Genomic DNA, 12,440 nt, shown 5'->3' with positions numbered 1-12,440 from the left:
ATAAGAGTACTTAGAGCAAATTAAGTGTTATTGTGACTGAAATTCAAATACCTGAACAGATTTCCATAGAACTGTCTTCAGCTCCTCACCAATTTTCCTCCAATCATCTATCACAACAGGAACATGTTCTCTTACCAAGGGACCTAAGTAGGAAGAAAACTTAACCTATCCTTCTCCAAACGGTTCTCCAAATTCAGTGAACTGTACTCTTATTCGTGTATTAGGATCCTTGGCAATATCTTTCATCTTTGTTGGTCCTCTGTGTTTTTTAGTCTGGGGCGGAACCGTATCAGTAGCATCCTCAGAGACAGCAGCTGACTCTTTATCGGCTCCTTGTTCTGTAACGTCCTTAGCAGCTTCATCAACCATATGGCTATTGACAACAGTCTGATCCGGTTGTGGTTCATCAACCTGTGTGTCTTGAGGCTGTGTGTCATGTGGATATATGGTGCCAACGAATTCAGGTTCTTCTTCTTGTACGTTGGTCTTCCTTTTCCTTGCACCCTTTTTCCCCTTACCCATCTGCTACGCCTGTAAAACTAAAAGGGAAACTCAAATATAGACTCAAAGACAGACCAAGTATCCAAAAACAAAATATCAATAACAGTCATGCAAAACCAATCAAATATAGACTCAAATGAACGCGATCACACAAAAATTCCTTCACAATCATCTCTGACATTTTGAGCCTCATCTGCTACGTCTTCTAGAGTCATATCAATATCCGAAGGTAATGGTCCAACATCTGCATACCCATCTTCCACATTCTCATCACTGTATCTTCTAGATGGACCGTTCAAAACTACATACCAACTAGATTCATCATTCTCCCTGGAATAAAATATTTGTCTCGCTTGAGAGGCTAAAATGAATGGGTCCTTCGCAAATGACACTTGGCTCTGATTCATATTAACCAGCGTAAAGCCATCTTCTACCTTACCACTGTTACCTTTAACAGCCCACTGACACCGAAATATTGGGACGTAGAAGACATTGTAGTCTAACAAGATAATATCAATGATGTTCACATATTTTACCCTGTTTTCCCTTAATATATTCACATCTTTTGCATCCTTTGCTATCATTTTTGACCATTATTGCATAGTTTTAGGATTGTTCTTGCATTAGAGTATAGTTGCATTGCATTTGCATCTTTTCTTGCATAAACAGGTGATTTTGGAGCCTAAGGAGCATGGAAGCAATGCTGAGGAGAAGTGAAGCAATCATGAGGAGAAAGCAAAGGATTTAAGGCTGGAGAACCAAGGTCCGGAGTCCCACTCGACTGCCCACTCGACCAGGCACTCGACCGTGTGCTGAGAGTGACTCGACCGAGTGGAAAGAGCACAAGAGAACCCAACTCGACCGGTCCATCGACCGAGCACCTGGTCGAGTTGGCCGAGCCGCCTGGCTATTTTGTCTTTTAGCATTTTTAGGGCTTCCCCTCCTTTTTCCTATTTAAGGACCTTGTACCCTGCAGCCACCAGGGGCAGCTTTTTAGATATTCTCAAACCTAGTATTTTACCCTTTTTGGGATTTATGCTTTTTGCATTTTTATTTTATTAGATCTTGTACCTCTTTTGAAGGAGAAAACACAAGATTCTTCATACTTGTTTGTTTCATAACTTTCAAAGTATCAAGAATTCGAGTTTGATTCCTTCTCCAATATTGTAGATCTTTGTTTTATCTTTCTAATCATGCAAGTTTCGTGTTTTTCTGGGTTTATGACTTTGCTGTTCATCATGTGTGATTGTGAGTAGTTTCCTTAGCTCTTAGGGATGGTTTAGGCTAGATGGATGTTGTGGTTATTTGATTTGGTCAAGCTTGATTGTTGTAGATCTCTTCTAGGCTAGATGTTCTTAATGCTGATCCTATAACTGAGAGGGTAGGGTTTGATCTCAAGCTTCTTAGCATCACACCAATGTCTAAGGTGCATAGATAAGGTTAGATCTAGAGATTATCATTAGGCTTGCTAAGAGATTAGAAGTCTTGTTTGATTCTTGACATATTGCTTAATGCTTGCTTGTATAGATTATTTACTTTGTGAGAACAAGTCTAGAAATATATGAGCTTGATTGTTTTTGCCATGAGAGTGGATTAACATGTTCTTAGAGATTAATGTCTAGAGATTAGCTCATGTTGATTGAGGTTTTTTGATCAAGTTAGATAACCACAATCTAAGTTCAGCCCATGAATCCATCCCTAAGACCTTCCTTGTCTATTGATTTCTTAGTCTAAATCCTGTTGTTTGATCGTTGTTTGATTTACTTTTGTCTTGCTCTGTTTTGTCTGCATTGCTCTGTTTTACGTTTTTGTCCAGCTCGACCCTGCACTCGATCTACACTCGATCGAGTGCTTGCTCGAGTTCATTCCCAGAACTCTTGTTTATGATTCCCATAACTCTTGTTTATGATTTCCGGTCCTGTCTTGTTTCTTACTTCATTCTAGTTGCATTTCTGTTGCATTCATTTAGTTTCCTGTTCATTACTTTCCTTGAATTAGTTCATTACCTGCATTACTATAGTTTGATATCTGTTCTAGTTTCATTACTACCATAATCATTCTGTTCCATTACATTTAGTATCTTGTCCATTCAGCTATTACATTCTGCATTTTACATTATGCAATAGGTTGTTAGTGACAAACACCCTCTATAATTGGCTTAACTTAGACAAGTATTGCACACCCTGATCGCTTGCATTCACTCATTGAAACACCTTGCTTTCACCATTGTTCATCATCATATCATTCATTCACATTCCATTACACACACACACAAGAAAGATACTAGTTTCAATTTGACGCCGTTGCCCATTTGAGTGTTTATTTGTGACAATTAGGGTCTATATTAGTCTAAGATTAAGTTCCTTTATCCCCTTGTTTGCTACTGATCTCGATTCTTCTACTGCTTGTTTGTGATTGAGTTTCAGGTACCAACTCGACATTCAACTCGACCGCCACTCGACCGAGTGAGTGCTCGAGTTCGTGATCGAGTCAGAAGCCGTATACAAATAGACCTCACCTCCCAGTCGACTCGACCATCCACTTGAGCATGCGCTCTACCGAGTGCCTGTCCGAGTCCGTACTCGAGTCTGTTGATGCAAACAAGATCCAAGGGCCATCACAATCTTTATAAACTCCTTGATCACATCAACCGACCACCAAGGGACCTGAGATAGCAAAGAACAAGAATCAATCAGGAACAAGAACAACAAGTGCTAATGGAGCAACAAGATCAACAAGCTCCAAGGGCAAGGAACATTGGTGCTGGGGATGCACCTAACACACACAACCAAAGAGCTGGTATTGTGCCTCCTGCAGTTGTCAATAATAATTATGAAATCAAGAGTGGATTGATCTCCATGATACAAGCCAACAAATTTCATGGGTTGCCAATGGAGGATCCTCTAGATCACCTTGATGAGTTTGACAGGATATGTGGACTCACAAAAATCAATGGAGTAAGTGAAGATGGCTTCAAGTTAAGGTTATTCCCATTTTCCCTTGGAGACAAAGCTCATCTATGGGAGAAGACTCTTCCTACTGGAGCAATAACCACATGGGATGCATGCAAGAAAGCTTTTCTGGCCAAGTTCTTCTCCAATGCAAGGACTGCTAGGTTGAGGAATGAAATCTCAGGTTTTGCACAGAGAAATAATGAAAGTTTTTGTGAGGCATGGGAGAGATTTAAAGGATTCCAAACTCAGTGTCCCCACCATGGATTCAGCAATGAGTCTTTGCTCAGCACTTTGTATAGAGGAGTTCTACCGAAGATTAGAATGCTACTTGATACAACCTCCAATGGAAACTTTCTCAACAAGAATGTAGAAGAAGGCTGGGAGTTGGTAGAGAATCTTGCTCAATCAGATGGTAATTATAATGAAGATTATGATAGAACCATAAGGATCACCTCCACTGATCAAGAGGACAAGTACAAGCAGGATTTAAAGATGGTCAATGAGAAGCTTGACAAGATTCTCCTAAGCCAATCAAAGACCATCCAATTCATTGGTGAAGAAGAAGCTCCAGTCCAAGAAGGAGATAGGGAGTTTGCTGAGTTGCGCTACATGCAAAACCAGGGAGGATTCAAAAGTTACAACCAAGGAGGATTCAAGAATAACAATCTCTCTTATAGGAGTAACAATGTGGCTAACCCAAAAGATCAATTCTGCCCCCTTCAACAGCCTCAACAACCTCAACAACAACAAAACTATATACCCAAGCAGCAACAACAGGTGTTCCAGCCCCAATTGTGTCCCCCACCAGGGTTTCAGACTAACCAAGGCCAGGAACAAGACTTAAGAGCTATGATGCAACAATTGTTGGTTGGGCAAGCCAATGGAAAGCTTGAGGAGGCTAAGCAATTTGCTGAGTTGAATGAAAGGTTAACATCACAGTATAATGATCTCAATATGAAGTTTGAAGGTCTGAACTCAAGAGTGAAGTATATGGAGAGCAATATAGCATCTACTTCAGCTCCCAAACCCGCCCAACTCCCTGGAAAAGCTGTTCAAAATCCAAGGGAGTTCACAGCCAAAGCCATTCATGTCTATGAAGAAGAAGTCACTGAGGACAGTGAAGTCCAAGCTGGGGAGGATTCATCATTTGTTGAAGCCCAGAGTGAAGTATTTGCAAAGCAAACTAAATCCGGCAGTGAACTCGACCCACCACTCGAACACACACACGATCGAGTGGGTGATCGAGTGACTGATTGAGCTGAAGTCTCCGAAGCTGATAAGCCCATTAAGTTCATTCCTCCCCCTTACAAGCCTCCACTACCATTCCCAGGGCGTTTCAAGGCACAGAAGCTTAAGGAACTAAGGGAGATCATTGAGAAAAAAGAAATGATGGCTTTGAAACAAGAGGAAGTGCAAGCTTTGAAGGAAGAAGTTGTGATTGAGAAGAAGGAAGTGATGGCCATAAAAGAGGTTATCATTGCTTACCAAGAAGAAGAGAGAGGACCTGCCTTGGAACAATATGATCCATATCCTCTCTATAAGGATTTTTTGCTTGAATTGTCAAAGAAGAAGGCTCATGCTCAGGATGAGAAGGATCTTGAGGACCTTGGAGGGGTTATCATCCCAATTAAACTTGAGGATCCAGGTCCATTCTATCTGCCTTGCTCACTTAGCTATCTTCACTACAACCAGTGTTTATGTGACTTGGGAGCATCTATCAGTGTGATGCCCTACTCTATAGCACAAAAGCTTGGGCACACTGACTTCAAGTCCACCAAACTTCACATATGCCTAGCTGATGGGTCAAACAAGGATGTAGTTGGTAAGCTGGAAAACATTCCAGTCAAGATAGGAAAGGTAAGAATTCATACAGATTTTGTGGTTCTAGAGATAGATAAGGAGCCTGAAGATCCTATCATTCTAGGGAGGCCATTCTTAGCCACTGTTGGAGTTGTTATAGATGTTAAGGAAGGTCTTGTGACCTTGAACATTGCTGACGGGATAACCATGAAGTTTAACATCTATAACCCAACCAACCTACCCACCATTGATGATCAACCTTTCACTATCAAGGACAAAGGAGGTCATGAAGTTTTAAGTGAAGTGGCAACTCCAAGGGCTAAGCTCTCTTTACAAGAGGAATCAATGGAAAAGCTTAAGGGTTCAGTTCAAAAGCTGACTGAATTGGTGAAGGATCTCCAAGTCAAGCTAAACAAGAGGACTTTGAGGAAGGCAAGACCAAGGCTCAAAATTAAGAAGAAATATGGTTTGTGTGTTAAGGGTGAAGTGATCAAGAATCAACTTCTCAGTGATCAAGAGGTGCCAGGGAGGACTTCATCACCTCCTTGGTATCTAAATCAAGCCTGAAAAGGCATCAAAAGTCAAGCTTAGTGACTCTAAACAAGCTCACTAGGGAGAAAGTCCCTAAGGTATCATTGTACATATGCTTTATTTTCCTTGTAATTTTGATCTGTTTTCTTTTATGTTTGTGTTGGGCTTCCCCTCCTTTTTCCTATTTAAGGACCTTGTACCCTGCAGCCACCAGGGGCAGCTTTTTAGATATTCTCAAACCTAGTATTTTACCCTTTTTGGGATTTATGCTTTTTGCATTTTTATTTTATTAGATCTTGTACCTCTTTTGAAGGAGAAAACACAAGATTCTTCATACTTGTTTGTTTCATAACTTTCAAAGTATCAAGAATTCGAGTTTGATTCCTTCTCCAATTTTGTAGATCTTTGTTTTATCTTTCTAATCATGCAAGTTTCGTGTTTTTCTGGGTTTATGACTTTGCTGTTCATCATGTGTGATTGTGAGTAGTTTCCTTAGCTCTTAGGGATGGTTTAGGCTAGATGGATGTTGTGGTTATTTGATTTGGTCAAGCTTGATTGTTGTAGATCTCTTCTAGGCTAGATGTTCTTAATGCTGATCCTATAACTGAGAGGGTAGGGTTTGATGTCAAGCTTCTTAGCATCACACCAATGTCTAAGGTGCATAGAAAAGGCTAGATCTAGAGATTATCATTAGGCTTGCTAAGAGATTAGAAGTCTTGTTTGATTCTTGACATATTGCTTAATGCTTGCTTGTATAGATTATTTACTTTGTGAGAACAAGTCTAGAAATATATGAGCTTGATTGTTTTTGCCATGAGAGTGGATTAACATGTTCTTAGAGATTAATGTCTAGAGATTAGCTCATGTTGATTGAGGTTTTTTGATCAAGTTAGATAACCACAATCTAAGTTCAGCCCATGAATCCATCCCTAAGACCTTCCTTGTCTATTGATTTCTTAGTCTAAATCCTGTTGTTTGATCGTTGTTTGATTTACTTTTGTCTTGCTCTGTTTTGTCTGCATTGCTCTGTTTTACGTTTTTGTCCAGCTCGACCCTGCACTCGATCTACACTCGATCGAGTTCTTGCTCGAGTTCATTCCCAGAACTCTTGTTTATGATTCCCAGAACTCTTGTTTATGATTTCCGGTCCTCTCTTGTTTCTTATTTCATCCTATTTTCATTTCTGTTGCATTCATTTAGTTTCCTATTCATTACTTTCCTTGCATTAGTTCATTACCTACATTACTATAGTTTGATATATGTTCTAGTTTCATTACTGTCATAATCATTTTGTTCCATTAAATTTAGTATCTTGTCCATTCAGCTTTTACATTCTGCATTTTACATTCTGCAATAGGTTGTTAGTGACAAACTCCCTCTATAATTGGCTTAACTTAGACAAGTATTGCACACCCTGATTGCTTGCATTCACTCATTTAGGATTGATACCTCTTATACTACAACTGCATAAGGGGAATTGAAACACCTTGCTTTCACCATTGTTCATCATCATATCATTCATTCACATTCCATTTCACACACACACAAGAAAGATATTAGTTTCAGCACCTGAGGCCATACAAACTTAGGTGGCTTGAAGACAACACCGAGCTGAAAATTTCTGAACAAGTTACTGTATCATTCAGCGTCGGGAAATACCAGGATCAAGTCATTTGTGATGTAGTTCCAATGAGGGCCAAACATCTTCTTCTTGGAAGACCATGGCAGTTTGATCGAGCTACAACTCACGAAGGTCGAACAAACCATTACACTTTCACGCACAATGACCGTAAGTTCAACCTTGCCCCTCTAAGTCCTTCTGAAGTTCATGAGTTGCAAAAACACATGAACAAAGAGGTCGAGGTAAGGACTTCTAACCTTTATTTGAGATCCAATGAAATTTGTAAAACCATGAGTGCCGAAGGCACCGTGCTACTAATGTTTTTAAAAGAATTTTTAAGTACAAGTCCAAGTGAGCTTGAGCTACTCGCTGAAGTAAAAGCTGTACTAGATCAATACAAGTACGTGTTTCCGGAGGAGATACCCCTAGGATTACCCCCTATTTGTGTCATTGAACATCAGATCGATCTTGTACCAGGTTCTACTCTACCTAACAAACCAGCTTACATAATGAATCCAGAGGAATCTAAGGAGTTAGAGAAGCAAGTGCATGAACTCATGGATAAAGGGTACATCAGAGAGAGCCTCAATCCGTGTGCAGTACCAGTTCTCTTGGTTCCAAAGAAGAATGGTACATGGAGGATGTGTGTAGACTGTCGATCAATCAACAACATCACCATCAAATATTGACATCCTATCCCGAGGCTAGATGACATGTTGGATGAGTTAAGTGGTGCAATCGTCTTCTCCAAAACTGACTTGAGGAGCGGCTATCACCAGGTCCGAATGAGGGAAGGCGACGAGTGGAAAATCACGTTAAAACCAAGCAAGATCTCTATGAGTGGCTTGTCATGCCATTTGGGTTAACCAACGCCCCAAGCACCTTCATGCGACTAATGAACCAGGTTATAGGGTCATTTATTGGTAAATTTGTTGTTGTTTATTTTGATGACATACTTAGTTACAGTAAGTGCCATTCTGACCACATTAAATATCTAGGGTTAATTTTGAAAACGCTTCGGAAGGAAGGCCTTTATGCTAACCTAAAGAAGTGCTCCTTTTGTACTGATAAGTGTATTCTTAGGTTTTGTAGTGAGTAAACAGGGCCTAGAGGTGGATGAGGAGAAGATTAAGGCAATAAAAGATTGGCCTCCTCCAACTTCGATTGGACACATTCGTAGCTTTCATGGTCTCGCAAGCTTCTACAGGAGGTTTGTCAGGGATTTTAGTACAGTGGCTGCACCAATGATTGTCGTGATCAAGAAAAACGTGCCTTTCTCATGGGGAGAAGCTCAAGAACAGTCCTTCAACACGTTGAAAGAAAGGCTCACACAAGCACCGGTCTTAGCCCTCCCAGATTTTGAAGTACTACATCAGAGAAAAAGACCCGTGGCTTTTTTCAGTGAGAAGTTGAGTGGAGCTACATTGAACTATCCGACCTACGACAAGGAGCTTTATGCCTTAGTTCGAGCACTGGAAACGTGGCAACACTTTTTTTTATCCAAGGAAGTTATCATTCACACCGATTATGAAACCCTCAAGCACCTCAAGGTTCAGACTTCACTCCAGAGGAGACAAGCGAAGTGGTTGGAGTTCATTGAGACGTTCCCATACGCAATAAAGTATAAGAAAGGCAAAGAGAACATGGTTGCTGATGCTTTGTCAAGGAGGCATGCTCTTATACCTACTATGGAGGCTAAAGTAATGGGTTTTGAGCATATCAAGGAGTTGTACAAAGATGATCCAAAATTAGGAGAGTGCTACAAGGAGTATGGCAAAGGAGCATATCAAGCATTCTATATACAAGATGGGTTTCTATTTCAAGACAAGTGGTTGTGTATTCCTCAAGGTTCCATGCGAGAATTGATACTTACCGAAGCACATGGTGGAGGTTTGATGGGTCACTTTGTTGTCGACAATACCTTGGCCGTGGTAATGGAACACTTCTTTTGGCCCCATCTCGAGAAAGACGTTGAGAGATTTTCTGCTCGATGCATTGTTTGTCACAAAGCAAAATCCAGGTTACATCCTAATGGTCTTTACTTACCATTACCTATTCCTAACGCCCCTTGGGTAGATATTTCTATAGACTTTTTCTTAGGATTGCCAAAGGTTAAACACAAGGATTTAATCTTTGTTGTCGTGGACCGGTTCTCCAAGATGGCACACTTCATCCCATGTGACAAGACCAATGATGCGACTCAAACCGCAAATTTGTTCTTCAAGGAAGTGGTGCGCTTCCATGGAATTCCAAGGACAATAGTCTACGATCGTGACACCAAGTTCTTGAGTCACTTTTGGAAGACACTTTGGAGAAAGTTAGGTACCAAGCTTCTATTCTCTACGAGTTGTCATCCCCAAACGGATGGACAAACTGAAGTGGTAAACCGAACTCTTTCTACTTTCCTTAGAGGCACTCTGGGTAAAAATATGGCAACATGGGTTGATTGCATTCCTTTTATTGAGTTTGCTTATAATCATGCTGTCCACTCGGCTACAAAACTATCTCCTTTTGAGATAGTCTATGGAATTAACCCTTTGTCTCCATTAGATTTATCACCCTTGCCTCAGATAGAACAGGTTTGCCAAGATGGGCTAAGAAGAGGAAAAATCATCAAGAAGTTGCATGACAAAGCCAAAGCAAATTTGGAAAAGAAGAATGCCGACAACAAACGCAAGGCTGATCGGGGGAGAAAGGAGATGTTGTTCAAACTAGGAGATTAGGTCTGGTTGCATATGAGGCCTGAAATATTTCCAACACAACGAGCCTCTAAGTTATCACCAAGAGGCGATGGTCCATTTAAAGTTCTTGAGAAGATCAATGACAACGCCTACCGTTTAGAGCTACCAAAGGAGGTAAAAATTTCTCACACTTTTAATCTAGCTGACTTGTCTACTTATGACCCAGGAGACTCATTTTTGAGGACAAAACATTCCGAAGAGGGAGGGAATGATGTGGACATCGATCCTACCAACCATACCATTGAACCAGATCCTATACCACATCCTGTACCAGAAGTACGAGAAGGCCCTATGACACGATCAAAGGCTAAACAGCTAAGGAATAAGTTTAACCTAGTCGTTCAAGTCATCGTAATTTCCCTAGATCTGAAAGACGGCAACTGGTCCGTACCACCATCATGCCGCCAGAACAGATATGATCACATTGCCGAGTGATAACATCATTATTTTACTCATATTAGCTATAGTTTTCATATGCATTTAGGAAAAGTTTGATGAGATTTCTAGTGTAAAAGGTCTATTATCAAGTATTTTAGGTTTCAAAAAGGTTTTATAGGTTTTATAGCAATTTGGACTAAAAGACAAGGAAAACACGTTTTAGGAAAGATTCAGAGCTTTACAGTACGGGTTACTTTTGAAGAGATTTCAGAACTCAAAATATATCATGCTTGGTGTCTATGTAAATCTGGAAGAGTCATCTTTTTCCTCGAAGTGGAATCAAGTCAATCCATTCATTCATCCGGAAGTTATGCCCGATTTACCGAGACATGTTACAAACCGGCGTGAAGAGAACCAACCAGCCGATGGGCTTTTATTCAAGGCCTGACCAGCGACCATCACTGCAGCCCAGTCCAAGCCTCCTTCACGGTCTAGAAGCCTCTTTCGCCGTCCCTTGTCCTGCACTTAAGAAGAAAAGACGTTTCTGCCCTTACAAAACCCTAACCCTAAACAAAATCCTATAAATACTCTTAAGACCTAAGGTTTTGGAGAGTGCATCTCTACAGCTTTTGGAGCCGCCCTAGCCTCGACCAGAGAATGTCTCTCTCCTGCTCGCCGTCTCTCTTGAAGCTTGAAGATCTGTCATCAATCTTTCTTTCTACTCTTTCTAGTTCTTTCATACTATCATTACTTTTGGGATCAAGTTACTTTTGTGACAAATAGAGAAGTTTCCTTTGAACCTCTTTTTGTTTATTGATTCACTTTTGATGCTATATTTTATAATATCAATGTCGTTACTTTGCATCATGAGCGAGTAGTTTTATTTGTTGGGTTTTATGGGGTGATTCAAGGGGAATTTATGGTTCGCTTCAATTAGGTTGTTAGATCTTATTTTCGGTTTTATATTAGAGTTCTTTTGGAACATCTTTATCTTAATGCATGTGCTGGAATTGATCACCAAGTGCTGATCTAGAGAACGGAAGCGCTAACCGCGTTATCCTACTTCTCCAAACTAGTGTTATACCGAAACCTCGCGTCGTAACCTGCGTAAGTTGAGTTGCGGAGTTTGGTGAATGTATCGAACTTGTTTTACTAGCTGGTTGACATGCGTCGTTGCCTACGAAAGTTGAGTAACGGAGTGTGAAGACTTTAGACTTTCATTCTATGAGAATAGCTTGTTAGTTCATTAGTGTTTCGTAGTTGAGAACCTAGACCGAAAATTTGTATTTACTCGCCCAACGCCTTAGTCTTATAGTTTTAAACCATTTTTATTTATTTGCAATAGATATTAGGAAAACCAAAACCCCAATCTCTTCTTTAGTCTTAGCCATAGTTCTTTCTCTAAAAATTCAATTTGTGCTTGCTATTACTCTCTCTGGGATCGATCCTAAAATACTACACTGATTAACTGTGCACTTTCAGTAGTTGTGTAGTCTTTTCAGGTAAAATATTTGGAGTGAAATTCTACACACATCACCGAGGAAGAGCTTGCGGAAGCCTTCACCCAAATGAGCCTTGATCAAACTAGTTCCCTAGGTATGAAATCTCTTTTGGCAGGTCAAGGAACCTCAAGAAGCCAAGAGAAGACATTGGAGCTGCAAGAGACGTGTGATACAAGCTACACCTCCGAAAGCGATCAAGATAGTGAAGATCAAGACCAAGACATAGAGGACATGGACGAGCATCAAGATACTGATCAAGATACTCTAGAAGAACTCCAGGAAGACCCCTACTTCAATAAACAAGCCAACAAACAAGTACAAGACAAGAACCCTGAAGTAGCTCATCGAGTAGTACAAGAAGTGGTTCAGAGAACGTCTGTTGGGCCTAGATCGTATCCAGGTAATTCCTATT

At 40.5% G+C, this 12,440-nt stretch overlaps 1 non-coding gene and 1 pseudogene across 1 annotated transcript; both read right to left on the bottom strand.

Annotated features, from left to right (window-relative positions):
• LOC104728351 (uncharacterized) overlaps positions 1-12,440 on the bottom strand; it is a 38,671-nt pseudogene that overhangs the window by 2,258 nt on the left and 23,973 nt on the right.
• On the bottom strand, positions 3,615-3,721 carry LOC147934537 (small nucleolar RNA R71). The gene has a single exon (XR_015573332.1). It is a non-coding gene; the product is annotated as a small nucleolar RNA R71 (small nucleolar RNA).

Source organism: Camelina sativa, chromosome 11 (genome assembly GCF_030686135.1).
Source record: "Camelina sativa cultivar CO46 ecotype springtype chromosome 11, ASM3068613v1".
NCBI lineage: Eukaryota > Viridiplantae > Streptophyta > Magnoliopsida > Brassicales > Brassicaceae > Camelina > Camelina sativa.
This window is presented reverse-complemented; position numbering and strand designations above follow the sequence as displayed.